Source organism: Pan troglodytes, chromosome 19 (genome assembly GCF_028858775.2).
Source record: "Pan troglodytes isolate AG18354 chromosome 19, NHGRI_mPanTro3-v2.0_pri, whole genome shotgun sequence".
NCBI lineage: Eukaryota > Metazoa > Chordata > Mammalia > Primates > Hominidae > Pan > Pan troglodytes.
The window spans coordinates 16,381,813-16,409,674 of record NC_072417.2 but is presented as its reverse complement, the minus strand read 5'-3'; the positions used below and the strand labels follow the sequence as shown (position 1 = coordinate 16,409,674).

General features: G+C 45.6%; 1 long non-coding RNA gene across 1 annotated transcript in view; it reads right to left on the bottom strand.

Annotated features, from left to right (window-relative positions):
* Positions 1-27,862, bottom strand: part of LOC107969125 (uncharacterized) — a 159,842-nt gene that overhangs the window by 36,692 nt on the left and 95,288 nt on the right. The window contains exon 3 of the long non-coding RNA XR_001710727.3: positions 6,779-6,852. This is a non-coding gene — a long non-coding RNA (uncharacterized LOC107969125). The remainder of the gene's footprint in view (positions 1-6,778; positions 6,853-27,862) is intronic.

The window sequence follows — 27,862 nt, the reverse complement described above, 5'->3', positions numbered from 1 at the left end:
CAAAGCCGAGGGAGGAGACCCCATGTGCCGCGGATACTAGCCAGTTTTATGAGGAGGCTGGAGGAGGTTGTGTCTGATTTGCACAGGGCTCGGGGGATTGGTTTGAGCAGGCATGTCATTCTCATAGCCCATGAAAAAACTGGCCCTCCCACTTTAGCCTTTTAATATGCAAATGCAGGGCTCCATGATGTTCTACACACGTGGGGATATGTGGGGGTGGCCACGCTGCCAGGCATATGTGGTGGCAAGGAAGAAGATGGCAGAATCCCCATGTTTGGGTGGACCCAGTTTCTAATGTCTGGTATTTGCATATTAAAGGTTGCTGGCCCAGGTCTAAGAGCCAGGGCTTTTCTGCTAGACCAGAAATGTCTCTGGGCCCAGTGCAGTGGCTCACGCCTGTAATCCCAGCACTTTGGTAGGCCAAGGCGGGCAGATCATGAGGTCAGGAGATCGAGACCATCCTGGCTAGCACAGTGAAAACCCGTCTCTACTAAAAATACAAAAAATTAGCCGTGTGAGGTGGCGGGAACCTGTAGTCCTAACTACTCGGGAGGCTGAGGCAGGAGAATGGCATGAACCCCAGGGGGTGGAGCCTGCAGTGAGCCGAGATCGCGCCACTGCACTCCAGCCTGGGCGACAGAGCGAGACTCCGTCTCAAAAAAAAAAAAAAAAAAAAAAGTTCCAGTTGCTGCTCCACATCTTCAACAACAATTTATATCATCAGTCCTTAACTTTTAGCCATTCTGGTGGATGAGTAAAGGATCTCAGCTGTGGTTTTGATTTGTAGCTCCTTGACTAATCAGGGCGAGCTCCTTTTCCAATGCTTATTGGCCATCTGGATTGCCTTATTTGTGAGGTGGCTGTTCCAGTGTTACAGTCATTTTTTCATTATCTTTTTTCTGATTGATTTGTATGAGTTATTTATATATTCTGAAAATGAATCCTTTGTTGGACATATAAGTTTCAGACATGAGGGCTGAGAAGGCTTTCATTTTACCAGATGGCTAGAGAATTGTTTCAGAAAATTATACCTTTACTGTAAATGAAATTCTTCCATGTACTTGGGTCTATTTCTGGAATCTCTATTGCTTTCATCCACCTGTGTGTTTCTTCTCCAGTATTAAACTGCTTTATTGCTGAGTTTCAGATGTTTTGGTATCTTATCAGGCTGGTCCCATGTCAGTAGTTTTCTTCTCAGAATTGGCTCAGTTATTTTTTATAGTTTTTTGTCCAGATGAACTTAGGTTTTATTTCATCAGATTCCAAAAGAAGAAAAATCCTGTGAAATTTTAATCAGAATTTCGTTTCTCAGTTAATTTTGAGAAGCACACTCATCTCTGTTAGGCTGAATATTCCTCTCTAGAGCCAGGTCCAGAGAGTTTGAAGCAGTCTTTTCTGTATGCCTCTCAAAAGAGAGTAAAAGGGGTAATGATCTTCATAAGGGTAATGATCAGCTCAGGCTAAACGTGTACCTACATTTTGTACGCTTTTTTATATTTTCCATAATATTTTATAACTAGCTATTTTTAGCATACAGCAAAACTGTTGGTCTTGACTATTAATGTTGAAATCCACCACCTCACTGAATTCTTCCATTGTTTCTACTGACAGTTTCTCAGCCAGCTCTTAGAATCAGCAAGTATATGGCCATGTTATTTGTGAATCACAACACTGAACCTCCTCCTTTTCAATATTTTTGTCTCTTGTCTAATCTCATTGACTCGTGCTGTGAGAACAATGTAAACTCCACAGTGAGGTTACCCACAAGGCCACGGAAGGAACTGTGAACATAAACCAGCAAAACTGAGAGGATAAAGGCGAGGCTTCTCAAGCTCAACATGACTGACATCTTGGGCCAGGTAATTTCTTATTGTCGGGGGCTGTCCTGTACATTGAGGGATATTTAGAAGCATCCTTGGCTGCTACCCACTAGATGCCAATAACACTGACCCCAAGTTGTGAAACCATAAATGTCTCTAGACATTCCCAAATGTCTCTTGGGAGGGAAAATCACTTGGAGTTGAAAAACCACTGTTCTAAGGGAAAGCAGCTGGCTCCCCTCCCCTTGAGCTGATTTTGAGCAAATCACCACAGGGCATCTGTCTTCTCTGTTCTCTTCATTTCAGAGTCCCCAGGGCTATCAGCCCTTTTATCTTCACCTTTATTCCACCCCTCTTTGACCTCAGACTCAAGAAATCTAGGATTTTCCCCAGCCATCCTTTGCAGATGCTGTTCTCATCTTGCATGCCCTGAATTTAATGAGGATGCTTCTCATCTTCTACCATGGTTTTGATTTCAGCTAAACTTTTTAAATGGTGCTAAGAAAATATCAGTCTGAATCAGTTAGACTGTTTTTAGTTGCACGTAATAGAAAACCAACTCAAACTGGCTTACAAAATAAAGATGATTTATTAGATTGCATAAAAATAGCCCAGTGGTAGTTAAGTTTCAGGTGCAGCTTGATTGGGGCTCCAGTTTCATGTCCCTGTGATTCTCCGAGCTCCAGCCTCTTCTGCATGCTGGCTCTGTTGTCTAGCTGGCTTTCCTCTTAGAAAACAATAATGGCTGCCCTGTTCCAGACCTAACATTTGCACACCATATAACCCAGAGAAAAATAAGGCTTCTCTTCTTCAAAGCTTTGAAGGCAAAACACAACAAAACAAAAGTCCTGGTATTTACTCTGATTAGAACATCCTAGGACTCTTTGTTTATAACAATCCTAGTGATTGTTTATACCAATCACTAAGCAAGAAAATATCTTGCTGAGCTATCGTCCATCCTTAACTACTCACTGTGGCAGTGGAACTCCACTAACCAACTTGGGGCTTAGAGAAGGGGTGGAGGTCGTTTCAACCCAAACCTTTATATACTTGCAATGGGGGAGGGAAGGATGACAGTGGGAAGCACACTATCTATTCCCATTACGTAGGTTGGTTCATTGGTTTGTGTTAAATTAGTGGTGAATATTGAATTCAATTAAAATTCCTTTTTGGCATCCATTGAGTTGATCCTCTGGTGTTTTCCCCCTGTGATACATTAATAAAATGTATTATATTAATAGATTACATAATTTTGAAAGGCCTTAAATTTGGAAGAAGAATCCCCTTGAATGTGGTGTTTTATTCCTTTAATATGCTATGGAAATTTCTACCATCGTTTTATTTAAATTGTTCTTTATGGTGGTTGTGACATTGGTCTGAAGTTTTGTGTTTTTGTGCTAACTTTGTCAAATTTTGGCATGCTGGTTTTATAAAAAGATTTGGAAGACATCCTTACTTCTCTAGGTTCTGGAAGGGTTTAAATAGTATCAGAATCATCTGTTACTTGAACTTTTGTAAGAATTTACCTTTGAGACCATCTGGATCTGGCACTTTTGTGGAGAGGTAGCTTTTTTATAACGTTCTCAATTTCTTCCATTGTTTTTGCTCTATTTAGGCTTTCTACCTCTTATGGGGCTGATTTTAGTCATTTATAGTTCCTAGAAAATATCTATCTCGCGCATTTTTTCAAATTTACTTTGACTAAATGTTTTGTTAAGTTTTTCTGTCCTATTCAATTTCTTTTGGATCTGTGGTGTTTTCTCTTGTTTGTTTCTAATGTAGTGGATTTGAACCGTCTCCTATTTCTCAATTTTATTGTATTTTCCCTCATAAACTTATTGAATTTATTTATCTCAAATAAATTCATTCTTGGATTTATTTATTAATTAGCTCTACCATTTTTATTTTATAAATTCATCAATACTTTTTTCTAATTTTTTTGCATTGATTCAGTTGATCTCTTCTAACTTTTCATATTGGATGTTTAATTCATTTGTTTTATTTTTTTCTTGTGTAATGTGCTCTGTAATATTGCAAGATTTGATTGAATAAACAAGAGATTCTAAGGCCAGGCATGGTGGCTCATGCCTGTAATCCTAACACTTTCAGGAGGACAGCTTAAGGACAGGAGTTTGAGACCAGCCTGCGCAACACAGTGAGACTCCATCTCTACAAAACGTTAAAAATAAAATAAAATATAAAATAAAATAAGATACAAAATATTCTAGTTCTCAGACACCAAAGTAAGATGAGAGATGGAGACCATGCTGAATATTTAACGGAGGTAGCCTAGAACTAGTTAGGTGAATGACCACGATAAGGATACAACAGGATTGAATGATGAGCCTTAGAATACATTTTGGAGGACCATTTATTTGTAGAGAGCTATGCTTTAAGTCAGACCCTACTCTGAAGGGTGGCATGAACAATGCAATCTCCTGACCCCAAGCTACGGAGATGGTTAGAAGAAAGTGTGTGGGTTCTGTACAGTTGGGAGCACAGAGAACTGGTGCCTGACCCACCCCTGAGAAAGCTAACACAGCCTGTGGCAACGAGGTAGAAGTCTGCCACTAGGAAGCCACAGCACTCCCATCCCATGGGCACTGAAGCTGAGGGGTCCTCAGGAGGCCAGGCAAAGACAAGGCTGTGCCCCAGAAACAAGACTGGCAGGGGCCCAGTAGAGAAACTGCCAAAGAAACCAGGCAGGTGCTCTAAGAAAGAGTGAACTTTAACCACATTTCAGGTACAAAACTTGGGAAGCCACCTTAGGGGAGTTCTAGTCCAGAAAGAGTTTTCTGTACCACGTTCTTTCTCCTCCTTTCCCTCAGCTTGAAACCAAAATGAGTAGGAAGTGGGGGTGGGAAGGGAGATGTCAGAAACACTCTTACTCACTTAAAAGTATGTTTGTGCTCCAAAGTGATGATATCAAATTTTTTAACTACCTGAGAGTTATCAGAAAAGTAATGAGTATGCTCATACATTCATTGGGTGTCAAGGGAAGAACAACCCAACCAAGCTAATTAAAAGGACAGTCAAATATAAAGACGTTTTCTAATTAAATAGGTCCTAGTTTTTAACATGCTGGTTACTGGCTACACGTGATTGATGTCTTAAGCATTTTAAGAGTAAAATTTCTCTCCAAGCTATATTTCCAAGCATCAATACATAGCATTTTCATTCTCATATATTCTTATCTTTCAGAGATTCTATATTTTCAGGTTCATTTATTCTTTAACCCAGAAGTTAATATAAGAAAGTTTTTCTTTAGTTTCTAGGTCATTGATTTGCAAGGGTTGCTATTGTCTTGATTTTGCTTTTAGGTTTTATTGTATTGAAGTCAGATGACATAAATTAGACATTGGAGTCATAACTTACAAAGGGGTTAGGTTCTAAGGATAGTGTGTGAGAAAAAGAATTACACATTCTGATCCTCTTACATTTTTCTTTGTTGTTCTTTATTTTCCCCTCCCATCTAGAAATCTTTAATATCACCTCTCAACTCCTCATGACATGAAATGTCACAATAGTTTGTGTTAATGTGAGTCTTTTGCCATTCAGTATGCTGGTTCTTTGTGTATATGTATCCCTTATTAATGGGGACTTCTCCTGTATTATCTCCTTCATAAGTTTCTCTTTTCCATTTTTCTCTGCTCATTCTAGAACTTCTATCAGATATTGGACCCCCTGGAGTGATCTCCTAGCATTGCTATTCACTCATATTTTCCTCATTCTTCCTTTATGTTCTCCTTTCTTGGAGATTTCTTCTGATTTACCCTCCAATCCTTCTCTTAATTTGAAAAACAGAAACCCACAATTAAAAACTTTTTGCCAAATAAAAGAAGCCAGACACAAAAAGTCATACCTTATATGATTCCATCTATATGAGATGTCCAGAATAGGCAAATTCATAGAGATAGAAAGTAGACCAGGGGTTGTCATGGGTTGGGGAGAAATGGGGAGTAGCTGCTTAGTGGATGCAGGGTCTCTTCTGGAGTTTTGTTTTGGAACAAGAGAGAAGTGATGGTTGCACAACTAAATGCCTTAAATGGTTAACTTTTTTTAATAAAAATTTCACTTTAATAAGAAAGTAAAATAAATGTTTCATAAAAGCAAGTGAAGGAGAAAAAAAGAAATCAGTAATCATGCTTTAATGTCCAAGGTCTCTTTCTCATTCTCTTAATTTTATTTTCCATGGCATTGATTTTGTGGTTTCTTTAATGAATATAGTATCCTCTCAAATACCCCTGAAGACACCCATTAAACTTTTTTATTCTCTTTTGCTGCTTGTACTACTTCATTCTAGAATTATTTTTAGATATTTATTTATTTTTATCTTCTTTTTTCCTGTTACAGGTTGGGTAGTTTTCAAATATGTTCACAAATCCTTCGATTCTCTTCCTCTCAAGAGGTGAAGCCCAATTCTCCTCCACAGAGCATGGGCTGGACTTAGTGATTTGTTTCTAATGAATGGAAGAAACTGGAAATGATGGTATGCAGCATCCAAGACCGGGTTGTAAAAAGTTTCCTCCTTGCTCTCTCTGTCTTAGATCACTCAGTCTGGGAGAATCCAGCCGCCATATCATGAGGACACTCAAGCAGCCCTGTGGAGAGGTCCATGTAGTAAGAAACTGAAGCCTCCTGCCAACAGCCAGCAAGGATCTAAGACCTCTTTGCCTACAGTCATGTGAGTGAGTCATCTTGGAAGTGGATCCTCCTGTCTTCAGACGTGCACCTCATAAGAGATCCTGAACCAGAACCACCTGGCTAAGCCGTTCTCAATGTCTGACCCACAGAAACTGTGAGATCATAAATGCTTGTTGTTTTAAGCTGCTAAGTGTGGGGGCTAATGTATTGCTCAGCATAACTCATACAGAGGCTTCCCTCAAATATTCGATAAGGCCCTGTTTAGCTGTTTTCATAGAAGGAGAAAAAGGAAAGTTGTGAGAAGCTGTGAATACCTGGGCAGAGATTGTCCGCTTGTGGGTGTTGCTTCAGGGTGATCAGGTAGGGAGATGGCCAAAACACTGAAGACCTACAAAGGGTAGAAAGAGGAGATCTCTCATTCAGTTCAGCAAGGGCTTCAGGGTCTAAAGTCTCTCTTGGTTCTAGAAGGCAGATGGGCATCTCCTTCACCTGTATCCCCTCCACTCTAGCTCTACCCTTCCCTGCATTGCCAATGACCACTGCACTGCCAATACACCCTTCTAATTGCAAGAAATGTATTGAAGCCTCCTCTCGGCTGTTAGACTTTCACCCACCGTCTTTGACATCATCAGCTATACTTTTTTTTTTTTACCTACCATTTTATTGGATCCCTGCAGGAAGATAAGATAATGTCTAGTAATTTAACCACAAGTCCCTCCCTTTAACTCCTAATCTTTGCATCGGAGTCTCACTCTGTCACCCAGGCTAGAGTGCAGTGGTGCTATCTTGGCTTATTGCAATCTCTGCCTCCCAGGTTCAAGCAATTCTCCTGCCACAGCCTCGTGAGTAGCTAGGATTACAGGCATGCACCACCATGCCTGGCTAATTTTTGTATTTTTAGTAGAGACAGGGTTCCACCATGTTGGCCAGGCTGGTCTCGAACTCCTGACCTCCAGTGATCTGCCTGTCTCAGTCTCCTAAAGTGCTGTGATTACAAGGCATGAGCCACCACGCCTGGCCTGCATCACTTTATTTTTAACTCATCTCTTGTATACAATTTATAGTTAATTTGTTTGCTTAACCAAATCTGAGGCTTATTTTAACAACTGAATTTGTCTCATTTGTTTTATATGAGTAATAGATATATTTGGTTTTATTGTATCCTCATTTGTGTTGCTTTAAATCTTTCTTGGTGCTCATTCCCTACATGGATTATCTTATTTGACTGTATGGTTTCCTTCTTATGGATTAGAAAGTGCATTAAGTCTATTCTAGTCTCCTAATAGTTGTCTTTACAATTTTTTTTTTTAAGATGGAGTTTCGCTCTCTCGCCCAGGCTGGAGTACAGTGGTGTGATCTCGGCTCACTGCAACATCCGCCTCCTGGATTCAAGCGATTCTCCTGCCTCAGCCTCCCAAGTAGCTGGGATTACAGGCACCCGCCACCACACCCTGCTAATTTTTGTATTTTTAGTAGAGATGAGGTTTCACTGTGTTGGCCAGGCTGGTCTCGAACTCCTGACCTCGTGATCCGCCTGCCTCCACCTCCCAAAGTGCTGGGATTGCATGCATGAGCCACTGTGCCCAGCCGTCTTTATAATTTTATGAGTGATATTTAATCCTGGTATCTTAGCTGTCTCGGTGTCTTACTGTAAAACAGAGGTCTCCAAACTTTTTCTATAAGGGGCTAGATAGTAACAATTTTAGGCTTTGGAGGCCATATGGTCTCTGTCACAACTGCTCACTTGTGCTATGGTAGTATGAAAACAGTCATAGAAAACACGTAAATGAATGAGGAGGCCTGTGCTCCAATAGAAATTTATTTACAAAAACAGGTGGTTTTAAAAAAGAACAGGTGGCAAGTCAAATCTGGCCCATGAGCCATCATTTGCCTACTTCTGCTCTAAAAGATGAGAAAATCATCACACATATCTTCATGGTGTTGATATCATGCGAACATTATGCAAGATGCTAACATTGGGGAAGAAGAAGTGAAGGGTGCATGGTGCATTCCTTTGCAACTTCCTGTGAATCTATAATTATTTCAAAACAAAACTTTTTTTAAGTTCAAGGAATTGACATAAAGAAGGGAAAACTATTTTAACAAGAGCCACCTTGCCAGGTATGGTGGCTCACGCCTGTAATCCCAGCACTTTGGAAGGCTGAGACAGGCAGATCACCTGAGGTCGGGAGTTCGAGACCAGCCTGACCAACATGGAGAAATCCCGTCTCTACTAAAATACAAAATTAGCCAGACGTGGTGGCTCACGCCTATAATCCCAGCACTTTGGGAGGCCAAGGCAGGCAGATCACCTGAGGTGGGGAGTTTGAGACCAGCCTGACCAACATGGAGAAATCTCGTCTCTACTAAAAATACAAAATTAGCCGGACATGGTGGCTCATGCCTGCAATCCCAGCATTTTGGGAGGCCGAGGCAAGCAGATCACCTGAGGTCAGGAGTTCGAGACCAACCTGACCAACGTGGAGAAATCCCATCTCTACTAAAATACAAAATTAGCCAGACGTGGTAGCACATGCCTGTAATCCCAGCTACTTGGGAGGCTGAAGCAGAAGAGTCGCTTGAACCCGGGAGGCGGAGGTTGCAGTGAGCTGAGATTGCACCATTACACTCCAGCCTGGGCAATAAGAGCAAAACGCTATCAAAAAAAAAAAAAAAAAAAAAAGCCACCTTGAACAACTGTGGAATTATGGAATTATGCAATGGTTATGGAAGGACAACCTTCCCTGGGGTCCAGTCTGGGGGGCCATCACCATCCTGGCTTTCTAGCGGCAGGAAAAAATAGCTTCTAGGGAGGCTGGAGTTTCCTGGCCCACAGCAAAACTGGTCTGATATGTCTGTAGCTTGCCATAGAGAAGACCTGTTCTCCAGCCATCTGGGAGTGACAGAAATCAGTTGTTTCAAGAGACTGGCTGATCCATATAGCTATAGGGATCAGAGCTTTAGTAAGCCTAAGCCCTAAATAATCCCTTTATTGTATTTTTTAATTAATTAATTTTTTTTTTTTAAGAGAAACAAGATCTTGCTCTGTCACCCAGGCTGGAGTGCAGTGGCGTGATCATAGCTCACTGCAGCTTCAAACTCCTGGACTCAAGGGATCCTTCTGCCTTGGCTTCCCAAAGTACTGAGATTACAAGTGTGAGCCATCACATCTGTCTCCATTTATTCTATAGATGGGAGACTAGACCCACAGTTACAGAGCGAGTTGGAGGCCATGCTGAGTCTAGAGTCTCATCTTAAAATTTTCCTAGCCTGGGCTTTGTAACTAGAACAACCATCTTATGCCATCTGAACCCCCTCTGTCAAGAGGCCTCTTTCCTGGAGATCTAGGTGCCTTAGCCTTAGTATGTATGCAGCTTACTTTAACATTGCCTTGAGAATGCCCAAAGCTTGGAAGCCGGGCAGGAAGGGCAAAGCAGTGTGGGCCTTGCAGTTCACATTGCAGAGGAAACAGCACCCAGAGGCTAAGGAGCTGGAGGTATGCAGTGTCTCTGTTCAAGCCGTGGGCCCCCCATCATAATGTTCCCCGGTTCTCAACATTGTTCAGGAGCTTTCTCTTCTATGATAGGCATCTCATGATTGAATCAAGAAATACTCACTGAGCACCCACTCCAGAGCATACACTGGACCATGCAGGGAGGGATCAGGCAGTTTGCACAAGACAGAAAGGTCCCTGCCTCTGTGGAGCTTACAGTCCAGTGGAGTATTGGTCCCTCATGGAGCCCACCCAAAGGATACAGGACAAGCATCTTTTCTCTGGCACTGTCCAGCAAGTGAAGATGCAGAGGGAACCCTTTGGCACCAAGCGGGCCCATGACTCTGAGGGCACAGTCCCATGTCTCCCTGAAGGACCTCCCAGGATGGACGGGCCAGTGCCTGGGATAAGAGAGCAAAAGCTCATGCTGGAGAAACACCCACCCGCCTGAGGTCAATCCTTGCAGGACATACTGTCCCGCAGTGCTGCTGGACCCATTCCCTGGCGTCCTTACCACCTAGCACAGCACTCAATAGTTACTTCTTAAATAAAAGGATGAATGAGGAGATTAAGTTAACTTCCTTCAGCTTCAGTTTCTTCTTTTGCAAAATGAAGAGTGTTATAGAGATCAAATGAGGAAGCCGGCTAGGAATCTAGGAAAGATTTTTGCAGAGCTTTGTGTGTTCTGAAACACAAAGAAATGAAACAGAATCCAGATTCCAAAGGGCTTCAAGAGGTGAGATGAAAGGCTGCTCCCAGCAAGGAGAAACACACATGGGAAATGCAAATTCCCATGCTGGGGCCTGAAACTCAGCCGCACAAGTATAGGCAGCTACCAGGCCAGGCATGGGATTACACCTGTAATCCCAGCGCTTTGGGAGGCCAAAGGGGATGGATTATGAGGTCAGGAGTTCAAGACCAGCCTGGCCAACATGGTGAAACCCCGTCTCTAATAAAAATATAAAAATTAGCCGGGTGTGGTGGTGGGCACCTGTGTTCCCAGCTACTCAGGAGGCTGAGGCAGGAGAATCACTTGAACCTGGGAAGCGGAAGTTGCAGTAAGCCAAGATCACGCCACTGCACTCCAGCCTGGGTGACAGAGCGAGACTCCATCTCAAAAAAAAAAAAAAAAAAAAAAAGGCAACTAGCAGAACAAGGCTAAGAAGAAGCCTTGGGCGGGGTGGGGTGGGGTTGCAGGTGCGTGCAAAGAATTTTCAGATTATGTTTGCCCAAAGACTTAATGGAATCTTAATAACATTGATGGTGATGGTGATAACTAACCCCTCTTGAATGCTTGCTCTGTGCTAGATGCTGAGCCAAGAACTTCACATGCACATCTTGTTTCATCATCTCAGAACCCTGATTCATTCATTCACTCGCTCATTCAATAAATATTAAGAGCCCACATCCTTTACGAAGCATGGTTATAAAGACTATGAAGAAACATGAACATTTGGACATGACGTTAAATGGAGAAGGAAAGCAATATTCAAAGTCACAACTGAACACTGCAAAACACATGGGGAGGGGTGAGCAGTAAACAAAGGAGACAAAGGCTCTTCCCTACTGGAGCTTATATTCTAGTCACAGCAGGCAGACGAAAAACAAAATGAATGAGTAACATGTAAAGTGGTGTTAAGTGTGGGTTGCAGGATACAGGGGCGGGCATAGCCCTCTGAAATATGATAGAGAGGAAAGACCTCTCTGCGAGGGTGACATTTGAGCAATGCCTAAAGAAGAGTGAGGGGGTGAGGGCAGAGAGTTCTAGGCAGAAGGAACAGCAAGGGCAAAAGCCCTGAGGCAGGCTTGTGTCAGGCATGATGACAGAGGAGCGAGGAGGCAGGATGCCTGGAGAGGAGTGCCGGAGGCAGAAGCAGGAGGAGATGGAGGCGGGTTGGGGGAGGCGGGGTTCTTTGAAGTTATCACAAGAACTTTGGCTTCTATTCTGAATAAGGTAAGAAACCAAGGAGGAGGGGCCGGGCGTGGTGGCTCACCTCTGTAATCCCAGCACTTTGGAAGGCTGAGGCGGGTGGATCACCTGAGGTCAGGAGTTCGAGACCAGCCTGGCCAACATGGTGAAACCCCATCTCTACTAAAAATACAAAAAATTAGCCAGGCATGGTGGCGCGTGCCTGTAATCCCAGCTACTCGGGAGGCTGAGGCAGGAGAATCCCTTGAACTCGGGAGGTGGAGGTTGCAGTGAGCTGAGATCGCACCATTACACTCCAGCCTGGGCAACAAGAGCAAAACTCCATCTCAAAAAAAGGGAAGGGAAGGCGGGGAGGGGACGGGAGAGGAGGGGAGGACGGGAAGGGGAGGGGAGGGGAGGGAAGGGAAGGGAAGGGAAGGGAAAGGGAAGGCAGGGGAGGGGAGGGGAGGGGAGGGGAGGCGAGGACCAGTGAGGAGTGATGGGATTTGACTTAGATTTTAACCTGAGGCTCACTCCATCTGCTGTGTTGGGAAGAAACCAAAGAATGACCTGGACGGATGCAGAAAGTCCATTTAGAGACTCTTCACTCATCCAGGAAAGAGGCCATCCTGGTTCAGAGTGGGGTGGTGGCAGTGGGGTGATGGAAATTGGTCAGAATCTGGATCTATCAGCCACAGGACTTGCTGATGAGTTGGGGTGTAGGGCGAGAAACAGGGGTGGAAGCTGGTGCTCAGGCTTTCCTGTGAGCCACTGCAAGGACAGACTTCCATCCTTCGAGGCAGGGAAGGCAGCAGGAAGAACAGGATAGGGGAGAGCATCTGGGGCTCGGGCTTGGATGTCCCACATTCAAGTTGCCTATTAGACGGTCAGTGGAGATGTCGGGGGGACACGTGGAGTTCAGAGAACTGGGCTGGAGTCGCCAGCATGCGAGAGGATTTAAAGTCATGTGATTGAGTGAGGATCACTACCAGAAAGGGAAAGGTCCTTGCCACCCAGTGAGGTCCCTAAGGGAGGAAGTAACAAAGATAAGAGGCCCAAGGACCGAGTCCTGAGGCAGGAAATGTTTAGAGACATAACAATACAGACGATACAGCAGGCTAAAATGGCCCCCAAAGATATACATTCTACTTTTTGGAACCTGTCAATGTTACCTGATTTGGAAAAGGGGGTTTTGCAAACGTGATTCGATTAATGACTTCGAGAAGGATCCTGGGTTATCTGGTTGGGTCCTAAATCCAATGACAAGTGTCCTTATAAGACGGGGGCAGAGGGAGATTCAATGAACACCGAGGAGAAGGCTGTGTGGCCACGGAGGAAGGTTGGAAGGATACAGCCACAAGCCAGGGAGTGCCGGCAGCCACCAAAAGCTAGAAGAGGCAAGGAATGGATTCTCCACTAGAGCTTCTGGTGGGAGGGCAGCCTGCCAACACTTTGATTTTGGCCCAGTGATACTGTTTCAGACTTCTGGCCTCCGGAACTATGAGAGAATAAATTTCTGTTAAATCACCAAATTCATGGTAATTTGTTTCAGCAGCCCTAAGAAACTAACACAAAGGCCATTGGTGAACATGATAAGAGCAGGTATTAAGTAAGTTCTCTCCACATTTTACAGAAGAGGAAAGCAAGTCTCAGTAAATTCCCCAAGGTCACAAAGCAGGTAAGCGGAAGGATGGGGGTTCCACCTAGACCTTCCAGGTTCTATGAGTAAGCCCACTCTTACCCATTACCTTTTGCTGTCTCCATCAGTAGACACCCAGGACCCAGCATCAGTGAGCTGACCCTCCCTGTTCATCCAGCACTGCCCAGCCCACCCTGGGAGCATCCTGCTGTAGCTCAGCCCAGGCACTGGCTGCTGGCCACTGAGCTGTGAGAAAGGTCCTTTCCCACCGTGGACGTCTAGTAGCCCTCCTAGAAAGCAACGGGCAATATGTAGCAACTGTAAATATTCACACCTTCTGACCCCAGGATGCATCTCATTGACCTCTTTCTCAAAGAAGCCACACCCAAAAATGTCATCACAACATCGGCTATAATAGCATAAAAGTAGAAACAATCTCAGTGCTGAACACTATAAGCTTAAACAAATTATCATAAATGCATTGATAGATTGAAGAGTAAAAGTAAACACTATGAGGGAACACGGAAAACAATTTTGACACGACATTTACTGCAGAAAGGGGTAAAAAGTATTCAAATTTACAGTTCAAAACTGTAAAAAACATATGGAGAAAAAGACAGAAAAGAATGTACCAAAATATGCATAGTAAGTGGGTTAAAAATGGAAATTTTGACAACTTTTTCCCCGAGTAATTTTTCTATAATTATATTAGCTTTATGATTGATTTTTATGTATATAAGAAGGGACACTTTTAGCTCTATAACTTCTTTATAAGAACCAAACCAGGCCGGGCACAGTGGCTCACGCCTGTAATCCCAGCACTTTGGGAGGTCGAGGCGGGCAGATCACTTGAGGTCGAGAGTTCGAGACCAGCCTGACCAACATGGAGAAACCCTGTCTCTACTAAAAATACAAAATTAGCTAGGCATGGTGGTGCATGCCTGTAATCCCAGCTACTTGGGAGGCTGAGGCAGGAGAATTGCTTGAACCCGGGAGGCGGAGGCTGTGGTGAGCTGAGATCACACCATTGCACTCCAACCTGGGCAACAAGAGCGAGATTACATCTCAAAAAAAAAAAAAAAAAAAAAAAAAGAAGAACTAAATCAGAATGATAAAGACTCATGACTACATGCCATAAATGATTCAGGATCTGGGAGTACTAATTCTGGAGAGGAGCAGACTAAGGGGGTCTTGATTACCATTCTTCAGCACTTGACTGTCATTTGCAGGAAAAATTAGCCTTACTCCGTGTACTACCAGGGAGCAGAAAGAAGACGGATAGGAAAATGTCTCTCTCTTTGTTCAGCATAAGAAAAGACTACAAGAGTAATACTTTCCAATACCTAATAGCCTGGGCTGCCTGGAAGGTGGGGAGCGCCCCTTCACTGGAGGTATTCAAGCCGAGGTCAGAGCTGCAGTTCTCTGATAACAAGGAGGTTGGAAGAAGGCGGAAGAAACCCAAAAGGAAGCAGAAACAGCATGAAAGGGATGATTGGGAACGGGTCAGAAGCCCTCATGGGGCCGAGGCCTTTCCTGCAGTTTTCTATAGCTGGGGCCACTCCTCATCCCTGATGGGTTTCATAAAGGAGACTGTATATGGGGAAATTCCCCAAGGTGTAGCGAATGTCATAGAACACAGGAGCCAGAAGACTCTAGAGATCATGTAGGCTGCATCCCCATCACCTCTGAAGACACAGAGATTCAGACAGGCCCCAGACAGGCTGGGGATGCACAGCAGGTCTGTTTAGAGCTGTTTAGAGCGGGGCAAAGGTGTGCTACCTCCCAGGCCACTCTGCCCTTTGCTAAAGAGCCTGCCAGGGTGGCCAGACTCCCACTCCGGCCCTGCCCCACAGTACATGTCTGTTTACCTCCAGAAACAAGGAGAAACTCACAAAGGCTGTGATCCCACCTGGGAAACAAGAACAGAAGCATCAGGGGTCAGAATATAAAGATGAAAGCGATTCCAGTCTGACTTTCTCACTTGGTTCCCTGTATCACACACACACATGCGCGTGCACACACACACACACACACACTTGCTTTTCTGGGAAGAAATTAATGACCCCTGGGCCGTTCATTGCTCTTTTACTTGGTGACAAAAACCACTAGTGATCATTCTGGTTTCATACAAAATTAATATTTGATTGAAGGTGATATTTGTTTGGAAATAATGAAATGTCTGTCCAAGCCCGGGCACCACACTGCCTGAGGTGAGAGCGGAATGCACCCCATTTCATATTTCATTCGAAGGAAATGCCATCCTGTAATGAAAACAATCGTGTCTATGTCACTGGGCCGGAGTGAGGAAGCCGCAGTGAGGAAGGTGCAGTATTTCCCCAGGAAACACGGGGAAAAGCCGATCAATAAAATCCATCAGACTCACTGCGTTCTGTAAAGCACTTTCTGTATTCATTTATCCCGGACTTGGGAGTAATTATGTCAGGATCTTTTTCCCAAGGACTCTGGGAAAGCAAAGCAACTTTCCACCCAATTCTCTCTCATGAAAGGCTTTGCTTTCTTCAAATGCGTGTTTGCTGTTTATTTCAGCCTCCCAGGCAGCCAAGGGGCCGTTCAGGACAAGTTTCTCATCAGCAACAGGTGTCTTATGACTGCAGTGGCTCATCGTTAGTGGAACCCCCAGCTTCTGGCTGCAGGAAGTATAGGAAAAAATTGCAAAGGAGGTTACTCTAGCCTTTCTGAAAGTCATGGCCGAGAGCTGATTTCCTAACTCTATTGAGGAGTGGAGGAAGGTGGCCCATTCCTAACGCACTGAAGGGTGAGAGTAGCCTCAGCAGAGACACCTGTTCTTTAAAAAAATGTTTTGAGGCCAGACTCGGTGGCTCACACCTGTAATCCCAACATTTTGGGAGACCGAGGCAGGTGGATCACGAGGTCAGGAGTTCAAGACCAGCCTGACCATCATGGTGAAACCCTGTCTCTACTAAAAATACAAAATTAGCCAGGCATGGTGGCATGCTCCTGTAATCCCAGCTACTCAGGAGGCTGAGGCAGGAGAATCGCTTGAACCTGGGAGGCAGAGGTTGCAGGGAGCCGAGATCGTGCTGTTGCACTCCAGCCTGGGTGACAGAGCGAGACCCATCTCAAAAAAAAAATGTTTTGAGATAATTGTAGATCCACATATAGTTGTAAGAAATAATACAGAGAGATGCCTGCACACTTTGTCCAGTTCCCCTCATTATAACATTTCGCAAAACTAAACAATAATACCACAATTAGCCTATCGACATTGGTGTAGTCCCCCTAACTTATTCAGATTTCCCTAGTTTTGCTTCTCATTTTGTCTGCATGGATTCAGTTCTGTACAATGTTATCGCCTGTGTAGCTTCATGTATACAACACCACCACCAAGATACTGAGTCATGTCTTTCCTCTCATGACCCTTTTAAAACCATCATTTATTTCCCTGTCCCACTCTCCAGTCGGATGCTGAGCTCCTGGGCCATCGGAACCATCCTATCTGCAGGTGGCACGTGGCACAAAGCCTGAATCACAGCGAGGGCCCAGTTGTTTGAGTGTCCCCTATCTGAAATGCTTGGGGCCAGAAGTGGAATATTTGCGTTACACTTATCTTCCTTATCTGGAAGTCCGAACTCCAAAACACTCCAATGAGCAATTCTTTTAAGTGTGGGGGCCTCAAAAAGTTTCAGATTTTGGAGCATTTCTGATTTCGTATTTTCAGATTAGGGATACTCAACCTGGGCTTGCTTGTTGAGTGATTAACCTCAGCTTGCTGGTCCATGCAACGGGCACATGACTTACCTCTACTGATGCCCACGCCTGGTTCCAGTGCTGGTTTGGTAACTCTGGGGGAATCCCTGAACCTCTCTGTGCATTTCTGGTCCCGCCAACCCCCCGTCTGCTCAGTTGGTGGCAGAGGCCATGCAGACGTCTTGCCCTGACAGCCGGTGGTGCTGCAGGAGGAATAAGCAATCTGAGTCTCGGAGAATTCAGGCCATGTCAGCAGCTGGAACCCAGTCTAGGACCATGGCCAGGCTTGGTCTGGAAGAGAATGCTGTTTTGTTAGCTTTGCTGGCTGACATGGCCCTCGTCCGGGTGGGACTGACCCTGTGACTCTGCCCTCGTAAGCATCATGTTCCAACTTCTGAACTAACTGGGAGCTCACTGCTAAGGTCGTTTCAGTACATCCCGAATCTGTGCATGGCCCGATTACACTTCCAAACAGAGGGTTTCCCTCAGAAACCAGGCCATTGCTTCCTTTGACAGGGGCTGAGGGCGATTCATCTCTGGGTCCCTCCCAAGCCTCACACACAGGTCACATTTTTTAATCAAGTGGAATGAGATGTCTCTCCATACCCAGGCCGGGGGTTCATTGCAGCCAAACACAATGAAGGGAGTTGGCATTTCCTGCATCTGCAGGCTCACAAATAATTGGACCCCACAGTCAAGCCCTTTGATCTCCTGTCATGTGTCAGGGTGAAGAAGGGAGGACTTGACTGTAAATGATACCAACATAGCCCCCACTCTCATGAAGCTTATAGTCTAGAAGGAAGAGTGATAAGAATAGAAGCAATGAGATCATCAGGGGAGTGCAGGATGCTGTAGCATATAAAGGAAAGGCCCCCAACTCAATCTTGGCAGATCCTGGAAGGCTTCCTGGAGGAAGTGGCACCCAAGATGAAACATAAAGGATGAGTGAGATTAGGCAGATGATAAGGCAGAAGGAGAGGGGGATAAAAGTGCTCCATTAAAAGGCCCAAAGAGGCTGGGTGTGGAGGCTCACACCTGTAATCCCAGTACTTTGGGAGGCTGAGGCAGACAGATCACTTGAGGTCAGGAGTTTGAGACCAGCCTGATCAACATGGTGAAACCCCATCTGTACTAAAAATGCAAATGTTAGCTCGGTGTGGTGGTGGGCACCTATAATCCCAGCTACTCTGGAGGCTTAGGCAGGAGAATCGCTTGAACTGGGAGGCAGAAGTTGCAGTGCGCTGAGATCGCGCCACTGCACTCCAGCCTGGGTGATAGAGCGAGACTCCATCTCAAAAAAAAAAAAAAAAAAAAAGGCAGAGGGGGAGCAAAAGACAGCAGATGCAAAAAGGAAACTTTTTTTTTTTATGTCTGGCTCTCATCAGGCAGAGGGTGGCAAAAGAAGAGAGGCATGAGATTAGATCTGAGGGGCAAGCAGGACCACAGCATGGAGAGGACTTTGGATGTCATCAGAAGGACATGGAAGCTGTGGATATGTTTGAAGCCAGAGAGTGGCATGAAAAGATTTCATATTAGAATGCTCCCTCTGGCCATCGAGTAGAAAGTGAATTATGAGGAGCCAAGACTGGAAGCCGTGAGGCTGGGCTGGAGGGAGGACGTGAGGCTTGAACTAAGGTAGGGGATTTGGGGAGGAGAGAAGGGTGCAGGTTCAAAAGATACTCAGAGATAGAATTACAGGACTTGGTGATTTCTTGGATGAGTGAGAGTGAGCAAGGAAGCCAAGGATTTCAGACTTAAAGACCAGATGCCATTCTTTTGAGAAGTGAAGTATAGATTCTGAGCAGTAATAGAGTGTGTCAGTTAAGGGCCAGTAAAAGAAAACAGAATTCCTACTAAGAGGAATTTAAAACAAGGAACCAGTAACAGAGGTGTTAGAAAAGCTGAAAAGGCAAACGTAGGTGAGGAAGCCCAAAGATGGGCAACTAGGGAACGTCTACCACCCCAGGTTGGAGGGTCATGGAAGGAAGATGTCATTTCCAAATCTTGGGAGCCAGGATCCCCAGCAGGAGCCAAAATCTTGAAGGAGCCTTGCAAGTGGGGAGCCCCTGGGGGCTAGAACAGCTGCTCAAGCTGCCTGGTGGGAGCTGAGCCTCAGAGGAGGTGCAGCCATGGCCCAAGATGCTCCAGGGATGGGAAGGATGCAGGGGATACCCTGCCTTCCCCCTCCTCCCCATCCCCAGTGTCCCACCTGTCATTGGTGAGGGGTGACTAACGGCCACATCCAAATGGAAGCCAGTTGTCAAGGGAGCATGGAAAACCTGGTTTGCAGGGACCATCCAACCCCACCCCACCTGTGAGGGAGGAAAAATAAAACAGAGGAGGGATGGGAATAAACTGGAAAGCAAACAGTTTCCCTAGCCAGATCCCTAATGAGAGAGATGAATACTTATTTCTGCAATTGGTACTAAAATCTGTTATTCACATAATTATGATTCAAGTTTATAAGAATATGCTTAAATTAGGTCAATCCACATGAGCTTACTGGTTATTTTTTTTTTAGGTCAAAACCTCTCCAATAGTGGAAATTATACAGGGCTTGATATTATGAATCTATAGAAACCCCTTTGGAAGTCAACACGTGAAGCTGTGGACAGGGTGTGCCTTAAGGTAGCAGGGAGACTGTGCTGGGAATGGTACTTTCCACTCTGACCCTTCGTATAGTTTTAGAATTTGCATGTACAAGTACCTATTTGAAAACATAGGCTAAAATATTTTTATATGATTTGTAGAATATGGTAGCATTTGTACAAGGTTTTGCTTTTGAGGTTAACATTCTAACAGTGATGGTGTGGAGGGAGATGGTACAGGACCCCAGAGGGAACCGGCGAGGCAGGGTGGGGAAAAGGGAAGGGCAGCCAGGGAAGATCACACAGACCTCCGCCTGGGCACATCTGGAACATTTCAGATTTTGGATTTTTGGATTGGGAATACTCAACCTGTACCTGCTGGTGGCATTAATGAACCTTAGTTTACCAGTACACGCAATGGGCACATGGCTTATCTGGGGTTGGGCGTCACATGAGAGAAGTCCTCTGTGCTCCCTGCTCAGTCATGCCCAGGCTCGGCCCCCTCTCGTGGTGTGGTGCTTTTGGTCATTCTCCATTAACCCCCTTGTGCTTTTTACACAGCCAGGTGGTAGAAGGCCCTCCAGGATTTCAGGGGTTTCAGGAGAGAGGGCGCTAACTGACAACAGAATCCAAACTCAACAATCAGAGGCGAATCAGGAGGTGGGATAACCGAGGCGGAGGCCAGTCCATTCCTGCCTCCAGCTGGTGCCCCTGTGGACAGTCAACTCCTGCTCCTGGGAAAAAAAAAGACAACTTTTGGAAGAGCCTGGCCAGACCCACTGGGGGCTCACAGAGAGACTGGGCCAAATCCTTGATTCACATGAGCAGGGAAGAGAGAGAAAGAACCAGGGCCTGAGGATCAGCACCCCCGCTGCTAGAAGATGACTCTGGACAGGGCCCTCCCTCTCTCTCAGATCCTTCTGGATGAGGGGAGTCAAGGTTAACAGGAGAGGAAGGGAAGGTGGGGGCCAGCTGGCTGTCACTCAGGGCTGACCCTGGCCTCGGGGGTCTGGGGAGGTCTCTGGCAAGAGGAATCGCACCACCCTGGATTTTCAAGACACGTACCCCCAGAGTTAACGGCGTTCACTCTACTGTATTCCAAACTCAGGGTGGTAAGTGGCCCATTCATTTCCTCCCTCCATTAGAGAGATCATCTGGGTGATGGATCTTGTCACTGACAGGGTTCTGGAGCCAGGCCTGGGGCTGACGCAGCTGCTGCTCCTGCTGGTCCTCCATAGAGACAGCTGGGGTTTCCTGTCCCAATCCATCACAGGAAGTCTTCCCTGGGCTCCTAGTCACTCTGGGTGGGCTTCCAGGAATGAGTATTTCATGTTAGAGGGGAGAGAGCCCAAGAACTTCCACCTTTAGGTAGCAGGAAGGACAAGGCCGAAAAGAAGTATGTTCCAGGCCTGGCCCCACAGGATTGCAGGCAGGAGAGGAGCTGGCCAGGTCAGGCCCACTGCAGCAGCAAGTGGCTGGTCAAAGTGACAAGTGATCGCCTTAACCAATGGGTCAAGGTGGTGACTAGGGTGGCCGAGGCAAGCCTCAGGGCTGCAGACCATGGGTAAGGCTGACAACTGCCCCCATACAGTAGCTCTAAATCAGAGGACTTATCAAGTCACCTGGAAAACTGTTCGTCTGATTCCAGCGTCCTGACAGATCTGGAGGATCCCGGGAATGTGTGTCTTAAGAGCTCCTGTGGCTGGAGGATCTGCTGCAGCCTCCATCCTGGCCTCCAGAGAGGCATGTGGCTGTCACCATACAGATGGCTTAGAACCTCTGACACCTTGCAGTCAGAGTCCTCACTACCCACTCTGGCCTTGAGGCTGCCCTGCGGTCAGCCCAAAGTCCCCACTTTCATTTTGAATTATTGCTCCTGGAAACAGAAATTGCATTAAGGCAGGGGCATGAGGAAGTATCCCAAAAGGTCAGATGATGGCGTCAAGTCGGGGCACCCCCATGAACAGCAGTGCAGAGAGCAGGTGCCAAGCAGGAGCCTACTTCCCCCCTCCACTTCTAGTGGCTTCCACTCACTGGTCCCATCAGCAGACTAGGGGGCTGGTCCTGGGGCTCCTGAGGCTGAGCTGGTGCAGAGGGGTAGAAGATGGAGGAATTCAAGGACAAACAAGAAGTGACCATACACACACACACACACACACATACAGACCCATGTGCATACTCCCCACACTCTTCACACTCACAATTAGAAAATACAGAGGAAAAAAATCAGCCTTACAATATTCTGCAGTCATGTGCCTGTGAATACATGCTTTGATTTTTTTTTTCCTTCCTGTATTTTCTAATTTCCTTCCTATTCTAGTAGGAAACCAGCTCAGGGCACAGAACCTTCAGGGAGGTTTATGTCACAGCAAAAAGCAGAAAGACCTATGTGCCTCTCTGGTTTGGGTTTTTCCTAAGCCCAGTGGAGGACTTTGAGGACTCACAGATGGAGCAGAAGAAGGAAGAAGGTGGGATTTGCTGGTAATGAGTGTTTAGGAAAAATGGGGACTATGGGGTTTCTCACACCAGTTAGAGAGAAAGCTCCACCAGAGGTGAAGGAAAAAGAGAGGTCTGTGGTCCTAGAACAGTGGATTCCTGGGCTCAGCTACCTGACACTGACCTGGGTGGGGGTACCAAGATTCCAGGGAAAAATAGCTGTGGGTGTGTGTGGGGCCCTCAGCCTGGCCCCCCAACTTTGACAACAATATCTGCTCCCCAAATGAGACCTGGAAGCATCAAAGAATTCCTAAGACTGAAAGGACCCTGCATTCCAATTGTGGGTCCCCCCGAGCCATGCCTAGGAGGGGGTACGGGGAAAAGGGGACTCCCTCACCAAGAGCACACCCCGCACAGAGCATCTTCAGCACAGGGGAAGGGGCCGCGGGATGCAAAGCCACGGCCCCACTCTCAACTGCCCATAGATCTGTTGGAAAGACAAAGCATGACACACAAAAGCGATGAGAAGTGGCCACTCCCAGAGGACAAGTGCTCACTCTCTCCGCAGTGGCCTCTCAATATTCACACCATCGCTGTGCTCACTCAGACACCACTTCCTTCATTTATTTTCCACACATATGGTGGAAGGAAGGGGCTGTGCTCATTAAAAGGGGGAAGGAAAGGAAGAGAAATGGTCTATCCTTTCAAAGAGCATTCAGCCCTGCTGGGGAACATCTGGGTCAGACAGTGGAATATTTGGATGAATCAAAGTATTCAGATGCTTAGTGTTGTTTAGATAACTTATCTAGAGCATTAACTAAACTTTCCCTACCTCTTCCAGATGATTGGTCTTTGTAGACATAACTCCAAGCCTTAGCCGTCTCACTGGAAGGAGGATGACTTCAAGATGTAGAATAGCAGAATGGTCCTTTGACCATCCTGGAAACCACCGAAACTGGATTCCATCTTGAACCCTCCCAATAATCATCCATGTGGTCCTGAGTAAGTTAATATCTCTGAGCTTTGCAGTTTCCAGATGGAAAATTGGGGCATCATCACTATTTATTTTAAAGATTGATGTGAGGATTCCCTCAAGAAGCTACTTAAATGAGACGATATCTGAAAAGCACATAGATTAAGTGTAGACGCTGCGATTATTTAGACAGCAATATGATTTGGGTTTCCTGTCTGCACTGTGGCCTTTAGATGCTGAGGAAGGTGGCCATCTTGCAATTTCAAAGTGAGATCAGCCTTCCCAAGAGGAGACGGGCCATTGCATTGGTCTACTCACAGTTCTGTAGGCTGAAGCTCTAAGATCAGGCTGCCAGCATGGTGGTTGTTTGTTTGTTTGTTTGTGACGGAGTCTTGCTCTGTTGCCCAGGCTGGAGTGCAACAGTATAATCTCGGCTCACTGCAACCTCTGCCTCCCAGGGTTCAAGCGATTCTCCTGCCTCAGCCTTCTGAGTAGCCAGGATTATAGGCACACGCCACCGTGCCCAGCTAATTTTTGCATTTTTAGTAGAGCTGGGCTTTCACTATGTTGCCCAGGCTGGTCTTGAACTCCTGACCTCAGGTGATCGACCCACTTCGGCCTCCCAAAGTGTTGGGATTACAGGCCACCGTGCCCGGCCGGTGGGTGTCTAATAAGGCCTCTCTTCCTGGCTTGCAGATCACTGCCGAATCACTGTGTGCTTCCATGGCCCCTTTGTGCAGGTGAGTGATGGGGAGAGTTCATCAGAGTCTCTCTCTCTTTTTTTTTTTTTTTTTAAGAGACGGAGTCTCTGTCACCCAGGCTGGAGTCTGGAGTGCAGTGGTGCGATCTGGGCTCACTGCAAGCTCTGCCTCCGGGGTTCATGCCATTCTCCTGCCTCAGCCTCCCAAGTAGCTGGGACTACAGGTGCCTGCCACCACGCCCAGCTAATTTTTGTATTTTTAGTAGAGATGGGGTTTCACCGTGTTGGCCAGAATGGTCTCGATCTCCTGACCTCTTGATCCACCCCCCTCAGCCTCCCAAAGTGCTGGGATTACAGACGTGAGCCACCACACCTGACCTCCAGTGTCTCTTCTTATAAGGACACTAATCCTACCAGATCAGGACCCCTCCCTTATATCTCCTTTAGCCTTAATTACTTCTTTAGAGGTCCCATCTCCATAAACAGCCACACTGGGAGTTAGAGCTTCAATGTATGAATTTGGGGAGGGGACCAATAGGTTCAGTCCATAACTCCTCGTCTGAGCTTGATGGTGGGATTAGCTGAGCCCAGAAGGCTGCCTGCCCCACCGTTACTCTTTCCCCCGTGATCATTCTGGAAAACAAGACCTGTCTCACTGCGGAGAGACACGCAATATTGAAATTGCTCCCCTAATCTTTATGCGATTGCCTTCTCCCTGATAGAAATATTGCCTCTTGCTGAGTATTTATTGTCCATTTCTCGCCAAAGTATTGACTTTATGTAACAGTTTGATATACATCAAATCCTTTACGGATTTAATAAACTCCTCTGGTCAGCCTTCTGTTGTGAACACAATGAGATTTATGGTCGTCTTGGTGTAAAACCCTTTTTCCTTGAAATTTTCTACTTCCAGATATCAAAAGATAAGAAGGGAAGCATTTATCATCTTGGAAATCTTACCCCATGTCTGCCTACTGGGTATTAGTCAGAAATGACTAGTGGTTAAAGGACTCAAATATGACAAATACTTGACTGCTGAACAGCTGAGGCTGGGAGAAGAGCAGGATCTTAACCAAAAAAAAAAAAAAAAAATCTTCCCCTTCTCTTCAGAAAGGATTTTTCTTTGCAATTAATCACGAGAGCATGTGGGACAGAGAGCAGCCTGATTTGAGTTGGAAGCATAACCTTGGGAGGACTTGACTAAAAGGTTAACAAGTTGAGTCAATTAGGGACCCATTTAGCAAGTGCCTATTTCATGCCAGGTGAGCGCCGGACACCTGCGGGCAGAAGCCGCAGTGCTGGATGGTGTGGGCGCAGGGAGGGCGGAGGGCACCTGTGTGTGTCAACTGACTCTTCCTCTGGGTGCCTCCAGCTCCCTCTGTCTCACTCCAGGTACCTAATCACCTGCTTATATCTCTTTTAGACTGAACTTAACCACAGCAAGAGCAGCCCCACCAATCCCTTTAGCTTAGCCCCTAGAGAAAGCAAGACAGCTGGAGTGTTGACCAAGGGAATAAAGAAATGAATGAATAGGCTGGACGCAGTGGCTCACACCTGTAATCCCAGCACTTTGGGAGGCCGAGACGGGTGGATCACCTGAGGTCGAGAGTTCGAGACCAGCCTGACCAACATGGGGAAACCCCGTCTCTACTAAAAATACAAAATTAGCCAGGTATGGTGGTGCATGCCTGTAATCCCAGCTACTCGGGAGGCTGAGGCAGGAGAATCTCTTGAACCAGGGAGGCGGAGGTAGCGGTGAGCCAAGATCGCATCATTGCACTCCAGCCTGGCGACAGAGCAAGATTCCATCTCAAAAAAAAAAAAAAAGAAATGAATGATGAATGAACAAATGAATAAATCTGACCTAGACCAAAAAGGTCAAGGCAGGAACAGGAAGGCCATCTAAAAAGCTTCTGAAATATATTGGTATTTCTAATGCTCCTTGATCTCCAAAGAAAGTTTCCAGAAGGAAACATTACCTTAACAAGTAGTTAGAGATGATCAAGAGGGAGAAGCCTCTTTAATGTTCTCGGTGCTTCTCTGAAGAACTTATGGGAAAGCAGAGAAGAAATAGAAAAGAGATTTATTGAGTCTCAAAGCCTCCTGTTAAAATTAAATGCGGTGAGAAAAGTGGGTTTCCACATTTAATTGTCTTTCTCACAGTAACTGTGTGTCAGTCTTTTCTAAGAGCCTATTAATTCTGTAATTTAGTGCGGCTAGAGCAGAGCGATCGACGGAGCTAGCGTGGGGTGTTTTTTCCTCTCATTGACTAGCTGTCATCTGGCACGAATGTTAGGGTGGCTTTCTCCTTGAACACTCTAAACACCCCCAAATTAAAAAGTTTTTACAGTCAGTTTAATAATAAAAAAAAAAACTGCTTGCACATCAGTTAGCAGAAATGGGGTCCATGACACCATATGTTGTGATTTTAATTACAGCTAAAAATAACCAGGCTGGCTGGAAGGGCCCTGTGGAAGCCAAGCCCTGGACAGAGAGATGACTCAAGTGGCTCTGCTGTGTGTTGGGAGGTGCTTTCAAATAAAAAAGTGGTTTATTAATGTGGCCCCCAAACCCACTGAGCAATGCAAGTGTGTACGTTTGATAAATGGCCGGGTTTGCCATGCACCGGCTATCTCCCCTGTCAAAGGCGTCGCTGCAGACGCTGGCTTGTCCTGTGTTTAACCAGGACCTCCAGCAGGACAGGCTTCTTTAGAGAAGGGGTGCTCAGAAGCCCAGGGCCTTCCCCAGGCACTGGCTGCCGGCAGGCGGGGTTTCTGTGACACAGCAGGATCTGGAAGCAGGTGAGACTCAGGGAACGTGGATAGCCATTTTCCCACTTGCCAAGGTCTCTCCTGTGCCTTGATCCCATTCTCCCCACAATAACTCAAGTGCAGCACAGATCCAGTGAGGGGGAAACAGCACACGTCTGCAGAGAAACACAGCCAGCTCTGCCTCGACCACTGTCTTTCTGGACATTCCAGATTCCTTTTTATGTAAGGCATGAGATAAGAATCTAGAATGTATTTCATTCTCAATAGGTAACAAATGGCCCTACATCTTTTTTGAATGCCTTGATTTAGATTACCTGTTTTATTATAGAGAAAATTTCCTTACAGACTTGAGTCTGTTCCTCATTTCTGTGTTCTGTTCCATGGACTCGTTGGTCCATTTATGTGACAATGTATTTTCATTATTTTTGCAGCTTCATAATTATTTTTGTAAATTTATAGTACAATGATAAAGAGCCAATGTTATGGCACTTCCATGCATTAAAAAAATTTGGTGAGGCCGGGCAAGGTGAGGCCGGGCAAGGTGGCTCACGCCTGTAATCCCAGCACTTTGGGAGGCCGAGGGGGGCAGATCACCTGAGGTCGGGAGTTCAAGACCAGCCTGGCCATCATGGCGAAAACCTGTCTCTACTAAAAAAAAAAAAAAAAAAAAAATGCAATAATTAGCCAGGCGTGGTGGCGCGCACCTGTTGTAATCCCAGCTACTAGAGAGGTTGAGGCAGGAGAATTGCTTGAACCCGGAGGGCAGAGGTTGCAGTGAGCCAAGATTGTGCTACTGCACTCGAGCCTGGGCAACAGAATGAGATTCTGTCTCAAAATAAAAAAAAAAAATAAACAATTTTAAAAAAAAGAAAGAAAGAAAAAGAAAAATTTGGTGAAAAAATAATGGAGGGGAGAATCAAGAGAAAGATAAACAGAAAATACCCAAGAGGAGCTGTTTCCTGGGCATGAGGGGAGGCAAAGAGATGGGATCCGGAAGGAACATGCCGTGACCTCAACAGTATTGGTCTTGTCTTGGTGATAAGTTAGGAGCCAACTCACAGGTCTATGTCTTATTATTATGTATTATTATGAGTTATAATAAATATTATATATATTCTTTTGTATACACTGATTATTTCATTTTAACACAGAATAATAAT